The 20,447-nt window shown below is 38.5% G+C and overlaps 1 protein-coding gene and 1 non-coding gene across 3 annotated transcripts in view; one reads left to right on the forward strand and one right to left on the reverse strand.

Moving 5' to 3' along the window:
• Cdh6 (cadherin 6) overlaps nucleotides 1-20,447 on the forward strand; it is a 123,984-nt gene that overhangs the window by 69,552 nt on the left and 33,985 nt on the right. The gene's annotated exons all lie outside the window — the stretch shown is intronic.
• Nucleotides 9,445-9,578, reverse strand: LOC120886007 (small nucleolar RNA SNORA9). The gene has a single exon (XR_005728790.1). It is a non-coding gene; the product is annotated as a small nucleolar RNA SNORA9 (small nucleolar RNA).

A 20,447-nucleotide genomic window follows, 5' to 3' on the forward strand; every position in this document is an offset into this window, starting at 1 on the left:
TAGGAATAGAGAGATTATGCTGTAAGGAGAGGTAGGTTCCTTTTCCTCATCTGAAAGCAAACATTCTGAGCTGGAGTCCTTTGGCCAAATTCAAATTAACTGTTTCTTAACTCTGCTACCTATGCCGGCTCTGTTCTGGACCAAATGAAGATTTTTGTTGGCAAAACCCAGCACCATGGGTCAGATGGGGTGGTTATCTTGGCAGTGGTTACTATTTAGCCTTAATCTCAGTAATTGGCAAGAATGAGATGTTTTAAATTCTTATGATTTACTGTAGCCAGGTTGACAAAAGAGAAAAAAAAATGGTTATGTAAAGGTGCTATTTCTAAACAGTTTCTGACCATCTTACTGACTCTAGAAAGTAGAGTGAGTAGGCATGGCTTATTATAGCCCTTACAATTCCTGGAGCTGACTCAGAGAAGCAACTTGGGTTGGCTGTCATCATGAGTGTCACTGAAATTGTATCATCACCTACCTTCCTGTTGCAGAATATCTGCATACTGCAAAGAGGTAAAAGAAAAGCCAGGAATGTGGGCTCATGCTTTGCAGATTCTGCGTTCCATCAGGTGGTATTGATGAGAAAAATGTATTGATACGCATCCCTTACATAAACAAATTGAGAATGAACATTAAAATACAGATATAAAATGTCTTCATTTCTTATCATAGCAATTATTTTCGAATGCCTCTATTAGGGTATCACGCAAATAGAATAAGTCTTGCCGATTCCAAGAGCTGCATGTTCACACTTCAATCTGTGATCGAATATCCCTGAATCACTGTGTACAGATATTCTAAGTATTTACCACTATGAATGAAGGAGAAAAGCCGACCGTGGCTTAGGCTGAGATAACCAGGCAATGTTCCAGTGAAGTGAATTATTAATGTGGAATAAAATAGGAAAGGGAGTGCTCAGTGAAGGGGTGAACATCAACATGGATCCCCCAAGGACGTAGCCACAGATTTGCTGTGAAACTCACACACTGTGTGACTACTGAGGAAAGACAGTTCATTGACTTGTACTGCATTTCGTTTGTGAAATTTGAAAAACGCAGTGTTAAAGCACTTTTTACAGCACAAATATCTTATTGCCAAAGAAGATTAAGTTTTAAAAAGTGCTTTGTCTAAAGGATTGACCCTCCCCCTCCCCCCACTTTTTTTCTTTTCTGCTTTTCTTCTCAAATTGCGATGCCGTGTTATGTCAATGATGCCACATATTCTTAAAGAAAGTCCAGGATATTTCAGAATCCTAGAAGCAGCGGCAGCTACAACTGCATAAGAATCAGTTTCACAGTTATAATTGTGAGAGGTCCAATGGCCATGGGGAAAAGTTGCAAGCTGTGGACTCAAGCAGATCCGAGGAGCATCCCTGTGCTGCCAGTTGCCACTGTGACCCAGGGCAGGTTATTAACTGTTTCAGGTTTTCATCTCTTCATCTAGAACATACTTGAAGCAATGCATACCTGGTGGAGTTGCAGGGTGGTTTGAGACAGGCAGTATAGGCTAGCACACAATAGGTGTGTAAAGAAACTACTATTACTGGTGAAAAATTCATTGGATATGCTCTATTAAACATATGTGCAATGCAGTCGAGTGGAACATCGACTTCTATATCACTGCAGAAGTAAAATGGGGTAATTAACAAATCTCAGTGGGTGGAAAATGTAGAGGATAATGGTAAAATCCCTTTGCAGTGATGGCTTTAACCAGACTCGTCGCACGTGGATATTTTGAAAAATTTCCCTACCTCACCATCATCTGCTCTTCCCTCTTGCCCCTCCCTCAGCTCCTCGCGTAGTTATGAGACATGAGGAAAAGAAAATACAATTTTCAGGAAAAAAAAAAAGAGATAAACAAGTGTCCCTCATCTGTGGCCATTTGGTCACCTTTAATTGACATGGAATAAAACAGACACCTGATGTAATAATTCGTATCATCCATGTCAGGAAACTTTTAGGACAATGTTAGACTAGAGCAGAGGTTCCAAAACTTTCTCTAAAGGTCTTTTTTCACAGTGGCCTTAAGGTAAAAGAAACATCTAATGTCTCCATGTTTTAAATAAGCTCAAACAACTTAGTATTTCTGCTCTAACAATCTAGTAACTCTTCGAAAAAAAAATATGTCTTAATTGACAGAAAAAAATAATATTTTTATTTCACTCTTAACCACAGTTACTTACAAATGGAATATATGCATTTTTTGTGCATTGCACAACTTTTCAATCAGATCTGATACCACCCTCCTTGTTTCCTTTTCCACAATGATTTTTGTACTGTGGTTGCTTTTATCACAGCCACTATGGAAAACTTGGGTTACAAATGACATCGTCCAATGGAGTGCAGCACCACCTACTGTAGAAATTGAGAACTAACTTGAACCAGTAATTCTCAAGGGGGCTGATGGCAGTGATATGTGCCTATCTGTCCCATGAACTTTTTTAAAAAGTTCAGAGGAGTTTCCTGCTGCATCCCAGGCTGCCTCGGCACACACTCCGGGGAACCATGGGACTCTAGTTAGGTTGGCACATACGATGCACAAAAACTAAAAAAGGCTTCAATCTTGCCATTAGCCCTACTAAACAATAATTACCCAAAGCCTAACAAGGTTGCCTAAAACAGAGAAGATTGATCTGATCCGTATGTGGAAGGATAGAAGTGTGAAGTGAGAAAAAGTAATGCTGTTGAGCACATAGAACTTAAATTCCAAAGAAAAATATTTTCTATGACAAACATTTGATGTTTATATTATCTTGGGATAAATCAGAAGAGATAGCCGCGACTGTGGTGGAGCAAGTAAAATATGAGATGGGAGTGGTGGGGAGCAGAGAGCTTTCAGGGATACGAGAGGAAAAGGGGGGTCACAGAAGGTCACGAGGGCCAAAGAGGAAATCCCAGGTCTAATGATGTCAAGAAATAGGCAAGAGTGTGCTTAGAAGCTGAAGCCCAAGCTGAAGCAGTGGGACTTGCCTCCTCTCCCTGTCTTGATGCCCCTCCGCCTTCCACTGTGCTGCACAACCAGTGAGATGAGAGGGGAAACAAGAAAAAGGTAGGGCTGGGGGGAAGGCATTCCCTGAGATGAAAGTGGTGAAGAACAATTGTAGCTGAAATACTCATGAACCAAATTCTTATTTATGAGAAAAATCTCAACAATTCCACTCATACAAAAAGGTGATGGCAGGTAGAGGTAACTGGAGAGGAGTCCTGTGCTGGGTAAGAGTTTGTGACCATAAGATATAAACATAGATACAGATATAGATAGGGATATTTTTTTTCCTAAAATGCATAACAACTTTTGCAGGCAACCTTGAGGTGCTTCAGCATAAGCAGCATCTGTGAGAGCTTGTTCAAAATATACCATCTCAGGCCTCACCCCAGAGCTTATAAAATCAGAATCTGTGTTTTAACCAGAACCCCAGGTGAACTGTTGGTACAATAAAATTTGAAAAATTTTGCTGCTTTTATAACACTTTGCTTGGGCCTTACCTCCCCAGAGATTCTGATTCATCGAGGTTTTAATTAAGTATTGGTGATCCTAACATGTTACAAAAGTTGAGAACCACAATCCTAGGATGTTAATCTTGCCAATCATAATAACAAAATGCAGCAAGTTTGGTGATAAAATGGGCATCTGTGGTGTTTCAGAAATATAAAGAAAAGAGGCCCACCAGGCTTTGGGGTTCAACAGAGCTTCCTAGAGGAGTTGATGTTTGAACCCCATTTTAAAGGGAGAGCAGGTGTTAGCTCACACTGCAGAGGGAGGGAGAGTTGCCATTATCTCCTAGTTAATTGGATACAGAAGCTAAAGGTCCAGAGTCGAAGGCTTAGAAATTGAACAGCCAGGCCAGTGGAAGTGTCCCTGATGACACCAGAAACTAAGAAGTGCCTGTTTTCTTGTCAGGGACTAAAGAGAAGAGTATTTGATTTTATACAGAGTCCACTTGGGTTATCTCTGGCTCAGGTAAACTTAATAGAAAAATGGGAGGGAAACATTACAATACCAAATTTTCAGAAACCCTTGCAAGCTCTACATAATATAGCAATTCCTTGATCATGATTGATATGTAGTCTAAGATTACAATACAAAAAGAAGAGCAAAGGTAGCGAAGGTAGATTGGATTTTGAAGGTGTGGGCATTCACTAATACAAACATGAGTGTATTAAAATCTCAGAATTAGGTCTAACTTCAAGCTAAAGATTACACATTGCTGTTATTAAGCAGCCCCAGGTTAAGTCTCTTGCACCTTATCTTCTAGTGTTCTTTATACCTTCCTTCCACACAATGTACTCAGAAGACATAATTCCATTAGAAGTGTTTGAGGTGCTTTTACATCTAGTAGCTTAAAAGGACATCTGTTTTTATGTAATTTAATAAACTCTACTTTCATAAGTTTTTTCTGACATTAGCTTTTGGAAGTTGACAATGGTTTTCTTCTGGTAGGATTCTAAAACAGTGATATGTTGTTGTTGGTGGTGGTGTTTTAATATTGTGAATTTTTAGGTTCTATTTGAGGCTCCAATGTGCAGGTTTTCCCAATATGCATTTCTCTTTAAGTCTTTAAAATTGACATCTTTCAATTCAAGGAAGTCACTCTTCTCAAGATAATTAATTCATTAGACAGCAATGTTTTAAAAGCCCATAAAAATAAAAGTCATCATCCATATGCACCTTTAAAATCAGGGATGGGCAATTATTTGTTCCCATCATTATCTGATCCAAACTTAGCAAACATGGAGCAATATTTTATCCATTCTGCAAGAACAGTTAAAAGATGATGATGTTAAAGAATCACTTTCTTTTATTCTTATATTATGATCACTTTTCTGAGAAGGCCACAGCTTGAGTAGAGAGCTCCCAGCATTAATTAGATGGGTGGTTAGGAATCTGAGGCACGTGTCACTTCAAACAGCTGCAACAGATTAAAGTGATGTCACAGCTGGCATTCACTGAGTGTGGCTGGGTCCCAGATACTGTGCTCGGTGCTTCAAAGGTATCCTCTCATTAGATCCTATGGTTTTGATATGGTTTGTCCCCACCAAAATTTAAACTGAAATGTAATTGTTCATGTAATGGTGTTGAGACGTAGTGGGGCTCTAAAGAGGTGTTTGGGTCACATTTGCAAGGGGATTCATATAATTCCCATGAAAGTAGGTTAGATATGACAAAAGAAGGTTGTACAGCACTCCCTGCCCCTCTCTCTTCTGCACGTACTTCCAGTCCTTCCACTTTCTGCCATGACTTGAATCAATACAAGGCCCTCACCAGAAGCCAAGAAAATGCTCTTGGACTTCCCAGCCTTCAGAACTGTAAAGCCCCTTTTCTTTAAAAAATTCCCAGGTTCTGGTATTCTATTATAGCAAGAGAAAACATACTAAGACAGATCTTTATAGCAACCTTAGTGTATGACTTAATCCTGGTTTTACACATGAATAAGCCAAGAAGTCGAGTGTTATAGACTAAGGTCTCCTGATGCTAGGACCCTGTAGTGAGACTGCACTGCCTGACCACCTAAATTCCATTATTTCCCCTTTCATAGTATGTCCACTGCTTCACAGATCCATTTTGAAGCCCAAATGAAAAAACAGCAGAACATGCTTTGGCATTAGCGATGGCATTCCACTCAATGCCACAAATATCTTCTGAGAATCTACTGTCTGAAATCTAAGAGAAAAAGAATTGTTTTTAAATGCTACTTTCAAAGAAGCTATACAAATACGGTTGTATTATTATTATGAACATTCCTTTTTTTCTTAATTTTAATTTCCAGAACACATCAGTGATGTTCAAAATAGTTATAGAATGTGAGCATTTTAAAATTAGATATACAATTAGTGATCTTTTTGGTCATTGTGATTTTTTTAAAAGTCTTTTTCTTTCCCTTGATAACCTTCTATAAACTTCTGTTCTAGTTCAATGACCTGCAATAATCTTTTCTCCCTGAGTCAGGGCAAGTGCCTTGGGCACATCTTTCTTCTTCATCATTTAAATTTAATGCTCAGCCATTTAACATTTTTATATTTCAACTGGTTAGTGTATTTAAAAGAGAGTGGGTGCACACGCTCACTCATTGAATATACTTTTTAAAAATGTTTCATGACGTCGCTTACCAACTGCCAATATTGGCAGCAATCCTCATTTTATTTCCACTATTGAGCAACTGATTTCACATTCTTAATGACAAAAGCTTCAATTTGCTTTTTGATGCTAAGAAAGTGTCCTGTGTAGCTGCAATTTTCTGACTCTTAAACCTCCTTCTATGCATGGTAGCTCATGTGAAGAGCAGAAAAGTTAGACTGTCTGACCTTGGTCATAAACCCAAAGGCAGCCCAGGCTCTAGAAAGAGCTCAGTAACGTATAAAGATTCAAATAAGGACAAGATCCCAAATCCTCCAACTTCCATTTCATTATGCGGGTGGAATCCTACAGCTTCCTGCTTGAATTCAATATGTTGAGCAAAATGGAGGGATCAAGGTGAATAAAAGAGAGTTAAGAGTTCAGTCCCTTTTACTGCTGATGTAGCTAGGCTCCCTAAGTTGAACAGAGCTAGAGATTGTTGAGGGTCATTGAAGGCCTCATACTGGTTATGATAGGTTCCCCTGAAATCTATTCTACAGATATTGCTGAGTATTTCTTTACTGGTGATGTCAGTTTGTTGGTGCAATTATTAAACTGTATAATTACTTCATTTGACTAGAGTTCTTCATTTTTGCCATACTTTGTGTTAGATGGAAATATAAATATGCAGAATGCCAATATCCTAGTTTATATTTCTTTTCAAATCAAAATTCCTGTTTATCTAAATGCTGAATGTTTTCTCTGATATAAGGATGCAGATTCATAATGCGGGGGCTGGGGGAGCATGGGAAGATTAGATGAATTCTAGATAAAGCAAAAGAGGGAGGAGTAGGGAGAATGGGAGTAGGAAAGACGGTGGAATGAGATGGACATCATTACCCTAAGAACATCTATGAAGACATGAATGCTGTGACTCTACTTTGTATACAACCAGAAATATGAAAAATTATACTCTATATTATAATATGAATTGTAATGTATTCTGCTGTTATATATAACAAATTAGAATTATATATATATCCCTATTTATAATTTTAACTGAATTTTATTTTAAAAATCAAATAATAAATTCCTTACATATTTGTAATCAACTGTAAATAAATTCTTACACCACCGGTTTGTTTTGGCTTTTTTCATGCTCAGTAACATGAAAAGCCAAAGATATATTGTAGCCAGAATTATAAACTGAATTTTTGGAGGCTCTCACATCTCTAGCCCAAACTAAAAGATATCCTCCTTGTACTACAACCACGTTTTGCCAAAAATAAACAGATTTTCAGTGACAGCCTCTTCCTTTGATAGCCTTCATCAAGAAGTCAGTGAGCCATTGCTACCTCCAGGAGGTGATTTTTTTGTGTATGTGTAGCATGTTGGTAGCAAACTCCACCTTCTACAAGATTTTATGTTGTAGTTGTCAAGATGACAATGAAACAAAATCCTCGTGAGCAAGGTAAATATATCGGTATCCTTTGCAAATGTATCTTTCCATCTGGCACTGAAGAATGAGTCAAAAGGAAACACAGAAATTTCCATTAAGAGAATAAGAAAGAGATTTTTTGGTTGCCATTATTGATAAATAAATAAAAGTAACAAATAGTCTAAAAGGCCAGTGTAAGGAATCCGATTTGAAATTACTCACCTGAAATTTAAAAAAAAAAAATGCATGCTAAAGTTAAATTAGGAAACAAAAAATATTGATTGTCTCTTCCAGTTTTCCCTTCATAGAGAATATATGTGCACAACAAAAAAGAGGCATTTTAGAAGATAAAAATGTATACATGTGTGAAATCTGTTTATAAATATTTTAGGTGAGTTGGTATGTTTCAAAGAACCCGAGGGCAGTAAAGGGGGTAAAACAAAAAGCATGACTTTGGGTGGGGGATGCAGTGCTGATGAGAGGGAACAGAGATTGGAGGTAAGTCATTACCTCAGCTATGGCATTTTTAAATAGATTGGGAGAGAAAATGCTTTTAATTCATTCAGCAATTATTCACTAAAGAGTGTGAGTGCCCAGCATAGGTTGCCCATGTTGGACCCCGACCAGGCACTGCTGATGAATAGTGGGTGAGCTAGTTCGCTTCTTCTTTCCTTCAACTATTAAAGGGAAGTGACAGAATTATGGAGGTGAGGATTAAAGAAGATAATACACAGAAAGGGCTCACACAGGGCTTGGCGTATCCGCTTACTAAGGACTTGAAGGAGGAAGACACCCTGCTAGAAGTGTGCCTTCCAGGAGAGGGAGAAACAGAGAATGGAGAAAGGAAGGCGAATGCATGTAACTCCAGGGGCTCCAGGGTTGTGAAGTGACATACCCTGGGCCAGTGACAGAAAGGAGCGGCCAAGGCAGCTGAGGTGTGAGATTCACCCATAGCAATTCGGCATGCTGAGCTCACAGGAAATATGACGTTGTCTCTATTATCCCATCCAAAATAGAAATATAACGCACACCACATTCACATTACCTGGCTATTAATCATGTCCCTTGAAAACCTCATCACATTTCACTGCAATCTGAGGTTAGGTTCTTTCAATTGTAATGAAATGTGAGTATCTGGTTAGGTCTTGTTTGTTTTCAATAAAAAAATTTCAGGCATCCAGCCATTCACAAGATGACTCTTGCACTTGGAGAATAATAATGTTTTGATTTGTTAGAATAGTTAAAATTAATATCACAAACTCCCTGTTATTGAACCAAAGTTTTATTATGGGGAAATTAGTGTTGATTTCATTATTTAATTACCTGAATGTTTCATCTTCTCAAGAACAAAACAATTAATTCCTTGTTTAAGAATGAATTTTGAATTTAACTATATCAAGTAGTGTTTTGTATTCAGTCCCAAGGCTATTCTTTCAATTTTCCTTAAGATATTGAATTTAGCTTTTGAAAACATATATATTTGTATACTCTGCAAAACCCTAGACTACAAGTCTTACTGATCTCTATATTCCCGGGTAGTACCTAAGACAGCTCTTACACATTGAAGTCAGCCAAATACCACTTAAATTAAGCTATAGGTGATCCCAAAAGATGAACATCCACCTTCCCATCTGAAAGTCACCTTCCAATTTTTCTAAGTTTGACTGAAGTATAATTGACAAATAAAAATTGTATGTATCTAATGTGATGCTCTGACATGTACATTGTGAAATTATTACTACATACAAGCTTGATTCACATATCACTCACTTCACATAGTTACCATATGTGTGTGTTTGTGTGGTAAGAGCTTTTAAAAACTGTTCTCTTAGCCAATTTCAAGTATAGTATAAAATCATAATATTAGCTATAACTACCATATTATATTTACAGCTCCGCAACTCCCAGTTTGTAATGCAAGGCTTTCATATGCATACCATTGATAGTGGTGGTGTTTTTGCTTTGTATTTCCTATGATCTTGCTCTGAATAGAGCATGGCAAGACCTAAACCCATTCCAACCCTGTTCTGGCAAGCACTGTAGGAATGCATAGGGTCACTGCAGACTCAAGCACACTAGAGTCTGGCTCCCATTGATAGTGTTTTGTGTCGGGTTGACAACCAAAAATCCAAAGTCTTAAAGTTGAAGGATGTATTTATTAGATGGTAAATGTATAAACCAAATTTATTGTAAAATTCCTTCTTTGGAGACTACCTCTGTAAATTTCACATCAAAATGGCACAAATATGATACAGTAGGAAGCAACTGAAGCTTCCTCGGTGTAAGCAGGAAAAGCCAAAGACAACACACGTGTATGTGTATAAACTAATAAGAAAAATTAAAATATTTAAGCAGTAATAAATAAAATGGCATATCATAAAAGTAGGTTCCTTTGAGGCTTTAACAAATAAAAATCAGATATTTAGGATCGTAGAGGAAAGTTTTATACAAAATAAGAAAAAGTCAAAAGGAGCCAGCCAATAAAAAGCAAATTTCTTTTTCTTAAAATTCCTAAGAGGCTACATTGTGCAGACAATTCAAGTGTTCAGTAAAAGAAAAATAATCATTTAGGACCTGAGGAAATTGATTGCTATGTTTCTCTCTCTCTCTCTCTCTCTCTCTCTCTCTCTCTCTCTCTCTTTCTCTCTCTCTCACTCTCTCTCACACACACACACACAAGAAATGTGATAAATATAGAAACAGAAAATATTCTATATTGAGGCCAATTCTTTCTCCTTCTTTTTTTAATCAACTGTATCTTTTAATCAACATTGAGAGTTTTCACAAGAAAAAGAATCATTTCTGAAAAATTATCTCATTATAGCTCTACCACTTATTTTATGAGTATAATTTAGAAAAGAAACATGAACGAAAATGTGCAGAGAAAGTTCTACTTTAAAATATAGTTACTCAAACCTTTAGCAAGTTTGATTGTTTTGTTTTGTTTTATTGTAAAACATAAGGATCTGGCTCATTTCCTTACTTGATCTGGAAACTGAGAGTGAGCTGACTAGCTTGGTTTCTTGCTTGCTTTCATTCTTGGTGGGGTCAGAGGAGCAATGAAGGTATATACTCTACAGAAAGCCAACTTCCCTTTTAGAAATCAGGTAAAGCATAATTTTTCTTATCCAATCTGTATCTTCAACATTTTGCCTATTCTCCCAACCATGTGTATTACATTAAAGGATTGGGAGGGACTTTTCACTTTGTATTCAAGTTACTATCTCCATGATGACCTATCTACCCTTTCTTAAAAAGAGAGAGTTTTAAAATCAATCCCAGAAAATTAGGTAACCAGGCAGAGTTGACTTCTTTATGCAGTCCTATCTCCTCTTTAACAATGGAGACATCACTTGCTTGAGGTTTGAAATGGCAATGTGGCCATCCAAATGCTGATTGCGATACAAACCAGTGAGTGACATTTACAGAAGAAGAAGTTAAGTTATTGTATGCTGGAGAGACTCCCCCCCCCAAAAAAAAAAATTAGAGATCATTCCCTGGCAGGCAAAGAGGCATCTTGGATTTTTTTTTTCAGAGTTTCATTGCAGGAAAATTGTACTGAGATAAGGAGCAATGATAATATTTTCTCACATTTTATCAGGCTGTACAGTTTATAAAACACTCAGATGCCCGCACGTTCCTCAAGCGATCTGCATAACTGCTCTTCCAACTGAGCATGATTCATTCCTTTTGCATGAGAGAAAACAAGAGTGTCAGACGGGTTCAGGGAACACAGGGTTTTGCCAGCAGAAAACCAAAACTGGGCTGGAGTCCACCTGATTTGATGGGGTTGAATCTGACATCTTTCCTTGTGCCACAAAATTGAGAAGATGATAAAGTGGTGGAGAGTTCTTTAGACACGGTGGCCAATGAAATGACATAATTGCTCAGAAGCTGGAGGTGGGGGAAGAGCACTGGAGTTTGTGCCACTGGCATCACGGTGAGGACACTTTGGCCAGCATGGCCATGGGACAGTGCCCATTCCTCTTCACTGAACATTTCTATTAGTTTCCTTAAGGAAAAAAAAAATTAAAAGGAGTGTTTGAAATCTCTTAAGAACTTACAGCTGGTTTCAAAGCAAGAAAAACTCACAAATGAGCCCATAATCTTCTTTCCTAGAATTCTTTACCATGATTTCCTTGACTGTATAAGCAGGTTACAGAATTCAATTTAATCATCTTTTAGTGTGCACATTCGGAATGCTTGAGAGTTATGAGTTTGAGTAAGAAATAGTCCCTCCCTCAAGCAAACTATTTGTTTTATAAAGATAGAGCTCTAACTTTTTAGATCCTAAGTAAGAGTCAGCATATAAGAATATCCAACATGTTTCTCTTCCTGTCAAGGAAAGTACATTTTAAAGGGCTGGGGATATAGGTCAGTGGTAGAGCTTTCTCCCAGCTATGTGTGAGGTCCTGGGTTCAATCCCTTGTAATGCAGGAAAAGAAAAAAGAAAGAAAAATACATTTTGGGGAAAAGCTATTAAGGAACACATTTTTTGAAAGTTTCTCCCATTTGAATCATCATGTCTGATATGTCTACATTTTATCTTTTAATATTTTTCCTAGGCATGTGAGTATCAGAGAGAAGGAAGAAGAGAAAACAAGGCGCGCGTGCTCGCGCGTGTGTGTGTGTGTCTGTGTGTGTGTGTGTCCTTAGATTTGGCAATGGCTAAATAGATTACACTGTAGAGCAAAAAGGTAGGATTATAATTGGTGAGTTACAATGCCTTACTAAATCAATTTTTGACTGGGAATCTGCCTCTTAGCTTGATTTACCACTGGCTTTTTGAAAATGAAAATGTTAGACTAAGCAGGAGCTAAGACGAATGTCACAGTCTGCCAAGACAAGAAGGACCTTGGACTTCAGAAGCCAAGCAAAAGGCAGTAAACAATGCCTTTTGGGGAAATAACTTCATGCAGTTAATAAACCAGAAGGCATTTGTTTAATTGATAAATCCCAAATGAACAATAACATCTATTACAGTGTGTATCATTTGTGCCAATAGAATTTACAAATAACTTAGCCTGGGGCCTAATATAATAAATACAAAGAATCCAGAAAGATTCATAGTCATTGCAGGGGGTATTGTTTCGGCAATATGCTTTGATGAGAACAAGCTTAGCCTTTAGAGTCAAGCAAGTCTTGGCATGGTTCCTGGTTCCACCCTTAACATGGAGCAAATTACTTAACCTCTCTGACCTTAGTTTCCTAATAAAGGAAAAAAGAGAGAGAGAGAGAGAGAGAGAGAGAGAGACAGAGAGAGAGAGCATAAAGGTTATCTCCTGGAGTCACTGGGAGAATTAATTGAGGTGACACAAAAGCATTCCTGCAGTACATGATGCATATTAAGTGTGCAACAAGTTCATTTCCTTTCCTACTGCTGCTATGAAAAATTACCAGAAATGTAGTGCCTTAAAATAATATAAATGGATCATAGGACAGTTCTGAAGGCTAGAGGTCTGAAATGGGGTCCACTGGGTGAACATCAAGGTGTCTGCAAGATGTTCTCATGGAGGCTCCTGGGGAGGATGTTTCCTGGCCTTTTTCAGCTTCTGGAGGCCACAGGCATTCCTTGGCCTATGGCCCTTCCTCCATCTTCAAAGCCAGCAGCATAGCATTTTCATATTCTGCCCACTCCTTCCCTTTCTCCCCTCTGCTTTTTATCACATTTCCTTCTCCGACTCCAACTTTCCCCTTCCTCTTATTAAGACCCTTGTGATTACATTGGGCTCACATGCATATACCAGGATGCTCTTCTCACCTTAATCACATGTGTTAGATCCTTTTGCCACATAAGGTAACATTATCACAGGTTCTGGGAATTAGGACATGGACATCTTTGAGAAGACCATTATTCTGCCTACCACAACAACAATAGCACCAAAGTTTTGTCCATTCAATAGTTAGTCTGGTACTTTTGACATTAAAGTCAAGGTATTGAGTGTAAAAAATAAATGTCAAGGGAATTAATAAATTTCTCCTACATTTAGACTTAAAATTCCTTTGCTTTTAGCACTTTGTCAGAATTTCTCCTTCATATCACACAAGGTCTGTTTCAATAGTTACTAAATCTAACAAGAGATAAAAGATTAAATCAAGTGGGTCATGGAATCTCTGCAAATGTAAAATGCCTTATAGTATTATTTAAGTGGACTTTAAAAGTTACAAGGTACCTATTGAGAAGAAAGATGGAAGATAGAAAGATGGATAGATGGACGGACAGATGAACAGACAGACAGATCAACATTCTCTATTTTGTGGCCCTAGTAAACATTTGTCAATATATGGAGATATTTTTAGTTGTTATAAATTGAGAAGGCATTGACATCTGGTAGGTAAGGACCAGGGATGCTGCCAATCATCCAGTGATGCACAGGACAATCCCCAAAGCAATTGTCCAACTCACAATGTCCATAGAGAATAATTTCACAAAATAAAAAATTAGATACAAATCTTTGTAATTCAACACTATTTGGTACAGTGTAAGTTTTTAATGAATGCTCATAGAACTGAATGTAAAGACCTTCAAGGGGAAAAATATGAATAAGAGTTTCAATCACATGAACTCAAACATTGCCCTTGTTTATTGTGTGATGCTGAGAAGTTACCTCTTATGTTGTTTTAGTATCCTCATCAGTTAAAATGGGATAAGAACAGAGCCAAGATGAGCAACAAATGATATAATCCATGTGAAGAATTCAGCACATTTCCTGGCTCATAGTATGTACTTAATAAATATCTACTATTATTATTTTAACAAATCCCAGCCAGAACAATTACCAAATGATGAATTATATAAGAATGCTTTAAATAAACTATTTTTACTGTTATAAAAATCAGTTAAGGGGCTGGGGTTGTGGCTCAGTGGTAGAGCGCTCCCCTAGCAAGTGCGAGGCCCTGAGTTCGATCGATCCTCAGAACGACATAAAAATAAATAAAATAAAGGTATTGTGTCCAACTACAAATTTTTTTTAAAAGTAAATATTTTTTAAAAATCAGTTAAGTTTGTTATATAGGAAATATAATTTTTCATGTCTTAAGAGACAACATGCTATAATAGAAAAAGACCATGGGATATGAGTTGGGCATGGTGGCACACATCTGTAATCCCAGCTACTCAGAAGTTCAAGGTGACCCTGGACAGCTTAGCAAAAGCCTGTCTCAAAATAGTAAAACGGGCCAGGGATGTAGCTTGGTTAGTAGAGTGTTTGCTAGCATGTGCAAGGCTTTGGGTTCAATCCCCAGTGGAGGAGACAGAGGAGAAGGAGGAGAAAATTGTCTTCTAGATTATTTTTAGAGCCCTTTCAACATATCAAGGGGTGATCCTGGCCAATAAGAATAAAACTCACCAATCCCATTTATAAATGGAGTCACTAAACATTACCTATGTCAAGTTCTGGGCTGCAGGTCATGTTTCCACATCTGCTCTCTTCTCCCAAAACACATGGTGGGGTATTCCTGAAACCCATGAATTTCACAATTGTGTGCTTTGACTACCAAACACACAAACACAGTCTCATTTCTACTGTTCCCATTTTGCTTTAGGGGGATCCCTGTTTCATTCCCAGCACCCTTCCTGGGCTTCAGTAGGGAAAGGAGGGAGTAGTGGATGGATCCCATAGATAATGTCTACTGAGGGCAAAGTCATCCTGCAGCAAGGGCCACATATGCCAAGGGCAATAAGAAGTCACACCTAGACCTCAGGGCTGGCGGATGTGATGCTGATGGAGGAGGCAGGATGAAACTGGCCACCTTGGACTCTGGACAGCCAAGGTCATGATTCCACCTGCCCAAACTACAGAAGCCACTGAGAAAAGCAACGGATGGGATATATTGGCTACAGATGGGGTGGAGGTCGGAGTAGGGGGCAGAGAGCAGTACAAGGACTGCCCTTGGGTACAAACACTCCCACATTTTCCACTGACACAGCATGTGGGCCTCTTTTCTTCATATACCCAGGTGTCATGCTGGATTGGACAAGAAGCAGGAGAAAGCAAGCAGAAAGACTGAGATTTGTCTAAAAGAGTTATCTAAGGAGACCATATTATTGAATCGGGCAGACTTTATTGTATTGCACTAAATTTTCAACCTATATGGAGTTCTAAAGTTCAACAGGACTAGGGCTTGAGGGATAAGCTATAAAAATAATAATAATAATAATAATAATAAAGAAGAAGCCACATTTTCCCGTGCACATCTCAGTACAGTATGAGAAAATATGTGACCCTTCAACTGAAGGGAAGGAATGTTTCTATTTTTACTAACTTTATGGCTCTTATTACCCCAGGCAGATACTCAAGGCCTCCTCTGATTTTCTCCCACCCTGAGCCTTGAAACCATGCCATGCACTCATACAGTTGTGAAGTCATTTTTCTCCTATCAGTAACCTAAGCTTTTCCAAGAAGTCTTCCTAAACCATCAGAGAACTCACATGTTCCCTGATTCCATCTTGTCCAGTTCACAAGTTTCTTCTCAGCCATCTACCATCTTTTCATATACCATGTTATTTCTAACTATCACTTAATAACAGGACCCTAGTGTCTTGTTTTGCTTTTTTTTCTTTTTTCTTTTTTTTTTTTTTTTTGGTACCAGGTATTAAACCCATAGGTGCCTAACCACTGAGCCATATCCCCAGCTCATTTTATTTTTTACTTTGAAACAGGGTCAGGATAAGTTGCTGAGGTTGGCTTTGAACTTACCATCCTCCTGCCTCAGTCTCCTGAGCTGCTGGGATCACAGGCATGCATAGCTGCTTCTGGCCATTCTGCTTTTATTCTATAATTTTGTATGTATGAGAGTCAGCATTCCCAAGCCTAAATTGCAAGTTTATAAAAGACAGGTATCAGATGTTTTTTGTGCAATACCTTGTGAGATTCTTCAGGCCAACAAATGTTTTTATATGGTCTTGGTTGACGGAGTTAAATGATTTTATAATAGAATAACTGTTCTGTGAAATGGGGCATTTTCCATTAGTTTCTGCAACAGGATGATACTTGAAACATGTTTCAGTAAAATCTTGACCTCTTTTCACCATTAACAGATAACTTCTGGCCCAATACTCAATGTGTTTATAACTCTCTGTAGTTATAATTAGTCTGCTCTTGTCAAGAAATCCATCACAAGCTGGTTTTATTATTGTAGAGATATTTAATTGATTTTTAAAGAAAATTATTAGATTTAAGGCAATATCTTAAATTATTCCCTCAGATTGTTCAGATTAGACCATGTGCCTCTTGTTTGATAGTAATTGCTGAATTATCTGGCAACTGCAGGAATATGTGTATATTCTTAAAATACAGAATTATCTATCTTAAAGTCAAGCAAGAAAGAAGAGATGGAGAACACTTAAGTTTTATCAATTGTCTACTATGTGCCAAAAACCTTCATTCGTCATTGATATCTTATCCAAGTTACCCTTTACAACATTTATTCATTCACTTTTTGCTATCATTAATTATTTGGGACCTATATTGTGCCAGAATGTTGGTTACTAAGAATACAGAGTGAACCAGACAGATTTGATGCCTTCGTTTATGAATTAATGATCTAGATAGGGAAATAGCTATAAAACAGGTCATCAAAATAATAGAAGAGGCTAATGGCTTAGTAGGGAATGAATTGGGAGTACATAGGAGAATCTAACTGAGTCCAGCAACTTAGACAAATTGTCCCCGTGGAGATAAATCAAGCAGACCTGACATACTAGTTGAATTAACCAGGTGAAGATGCTAAAAGTGGACCACATGAAGGAGGACCTAGAACCTGCGATTTGAGTGTTGCTAAAACAAGGAGAGTTCAAAGGAACATGGTAACTGAGGAAGCTAAAGAGAGGAGCAGAGGCCAGGATGGTCTTTGGAGGTGCCATTAAAGAGCTTTATCCCGAGAGCAAAGAGAAGACACTGAAATATTTAATTGAAAGAAAGTGGTATCTTCAGAGCCGTTGTTGCATTAAATTGGTCTGGTAACAGAGGCCAACTAGAAAGTTTTTCTAATCTGAATGTGTGTTTGGAAGGCCTCCTTGCTAGAGACCTGTGGAAATGGTGATGGCTTGGACCAGGTTGGCAGCAGTGGAAATGGAGAAAGTTAAGTGAGTCACGATACATATAAGATATATGAAAGAGGTAGAATGACAGGATTTGTGGCTTAGTGAACGTGGGGATGGCCACAGAGTGGATGGTCCGTGATGACTCCCCAAGGGCCTTTGCTGAGATGGGACATGCAAAAGGAGGGTATTTCTGCGAGATAATTGATAAAGTCAGCTGGGACATACTGAATGTAAATGATCTAAGAAACTTGCCTGGGAGGTAAATATATCCTTGACTATGGATCTCAAGAAAATGGTCTGCCCTGGGGTTCTATACAGATTTGGGCATTGATGGCACATAGGTAGGTAGTGGTTGAACGAAAATGAGTAGATGATTTTATTTGGGGAAAGCATGTGGAGTGTGGAAGTAAAGAGTCTAAGACTCAAGCCTAAGGGACACCAACATTTAGGGGACAGATAGAAGAGGAAGAACAAGCAAGACTGTCTTTTAGAGCCAAAACGAAGACTAAAGATTTTAATTAATTTCCTGATTAATAGGAAAGTCCAAATTTGGACTGAAATCTTTCCACTCTTCAAATCCACCTTCTAAATACTTCATGTTTATGAATGCAGTTTAAGAAGTAGATTTATGTAATTTACAGAAGGCTTGCTCTGAGCGAGACCCTAAGTATTTTATGTACATTATTTTATTAATTTCCAGAGTAATCTGCTGTTAAAGTATCATTATTATTCCCAGGATGTGGATGAAGAGACAGAGACTTGGGGAAGTGAACTTAGTTCCCCAAGGTTACACCACCAATACACAGCATGACTTTCACCCATTTCTTTCTCTTGCCCAAATCCAGGTTTTTGGCCATTGTGATTGTCCTAGTGAAGGCAGTGGCTCCTAAACTTTGCTCTCATCAGAATTACTTGGAGGGCTTCTTAAAACAGATTGCCGGCTGGCACCCGCTGAGTTTCTGATTCTGGAGATAAGTAGGGCATGGAGTTTACATCTCTGCCTTGTTCCAAGAGGCTGCTGCAGTAGGGTGAAAATAGCAGAAAACATCAAAAAGATACTGGCTGAGTAGGGTAGTTTCCATTTCACATTACAGGATAGTCAGACAGGAGGTTATTCCCGATCCCAGGGTCCTTCCATCTCCCCAGGTACTGTCCTCATCAGCCTGGAGGAAGCCAGCTTCTTCCTCACTACCACTGCAGGCTGTGGGGACAAAAACGTCTAGAACAAGCCAATTCTTGCCGAGCAGGGGACACTGAAGTTGTGCCCTTCACATTCACACATATTACAATGTGAAAATTTTATCAAGAGACTGGAGAGCATGAGCCTGCCTAGACCATTAACTACTATGGAACAAACAGAGAAGGGGTGCTATGGATTGGATTTTAACTGTCTTCCAAAGGCCCATATGTGAAAGGGTTGGCCCCAGCCCATGGAACTACTGGGAGATGGTGGAACCTATAGAGGGGGGTCTTAGTTGGAGGAAGTTAGGTTAGCGGGAGTTTACCCTCTCAGGGAATACTGAGACTCCAGTCCCTTCCCCTTTCCCTCTTTGCTTTCTAATCATTATGAGAGAAGCAGCTATCTCTATCACTCTCCAGCCATAATATTCAGCCTTACTTCAGGCCCAAAGGAATGGGGGCATGGGGACATGACCATGGAAACTGTAGGTCACAGTAAGCCTTTCTTCTTTATAAGTCTGTTATCTCAAGTGTTCTGTTACAGTAACTCAAAGCTGACTAACTAAAGGGGTTTGTAGTAGAGAAAAACAAGCTCCCTACTACAATAATAGGCTGCCCTGAACTTTTTTTATTTACGAAATAATTTTCAGATAAAAATTAGTGAACTCATGCTAAATCATTAACATTCAAATACAGCCTGGTGAAATTTGTCAGATGAAATTTTATTAAAAGATATTTTTATTGACTTAATCCTATAATCTCTAAAACAGAATCAATTTCTAATCTCTGCCATGTACTTCAGGCACATAACATAATTTCTTCCTAACCTAAACACTACCCAACTGGCTCTCCCCAGCCTCCCAACACTAAGTCTATTTATTAGCATTCTGTATACATTCATTATATGGAGAGATGTATGAATAGATACAAACATCTATATGCATATTAAATTCAGTTATGCCGTAATTTGGCATAACTTGATCATGATTTCCCTAATTTAAAATAATATTCAACCTGTTTAGCATGAAGGCGTTTTCTCCTTTAGCTGCTGTTTCTCCACCTCGGTCAGACAGCATCTTCTCACCACAACTCTTCTCTAATTGTCCCAGGTCATCTCAAATTGGCAACCATTACTTTCTCAAAGGACCGAATTACATTTGCACTAACACTCTAAAAACACATAAGCCGTAATTCAGTGTTTCGTGGCAGACATCACATATTTCCTTCCCCTAACTCCACCTACGTAGGCCACCGGGGTAAGCTTTTCCTTAGACTGTTTTCTGTCTTAAACATGCTGATTCTCAGAAGATTCAGTTTGGTTACTGACTCAGATAGTGACTCGGTGACACACAGGAACTAGGAGTGATAGAGCAGCTGGCTCCATAGATCACTAAAAAAATCCATACAATCAATGTTACACCCTTGAATTTAATTCAAAATTAGGTTGGAAGTCAGCACTTGCAGCAGGTAAAAAGATGCTTCATCCCCAGGGACACACAGCGCTGCAGGCAAGGATGCTGCCAGTCCTGGTGACACCCTTCATGGGGCCAGCCAGCCACCATACATGCCTATATGGATTTGCCAAGTCAGCACGGTTATTATTTTTCTAAAAAGAAAGGGAAAAAAAAATGTACAGAAACACAGAGACCCTGAACTTCTTCCAGCACAGAATGCTTCAGATACAGTAGCAAGGAGTCCTGCCGCCACAGGTGAGGTGTGACTTTCCGAGGGAAG

This window comes from Ictidomys tridecemlineatus, chromosome 1, assembly GCF_052094955.1.
Source record: "Ictidomys tridecemlineatus isolate mIctTri1 chromosome 1, mIctTri1.hap1, whole genome shotgun sequence".
In the NCBI taxonomy this organism is placed as follows: Eukaryota; Metazoa; Chordata; class Mammalia; order Rodentia; family Sciuridae; genus Ictidomys; species Ictidomys tridecemlineatus.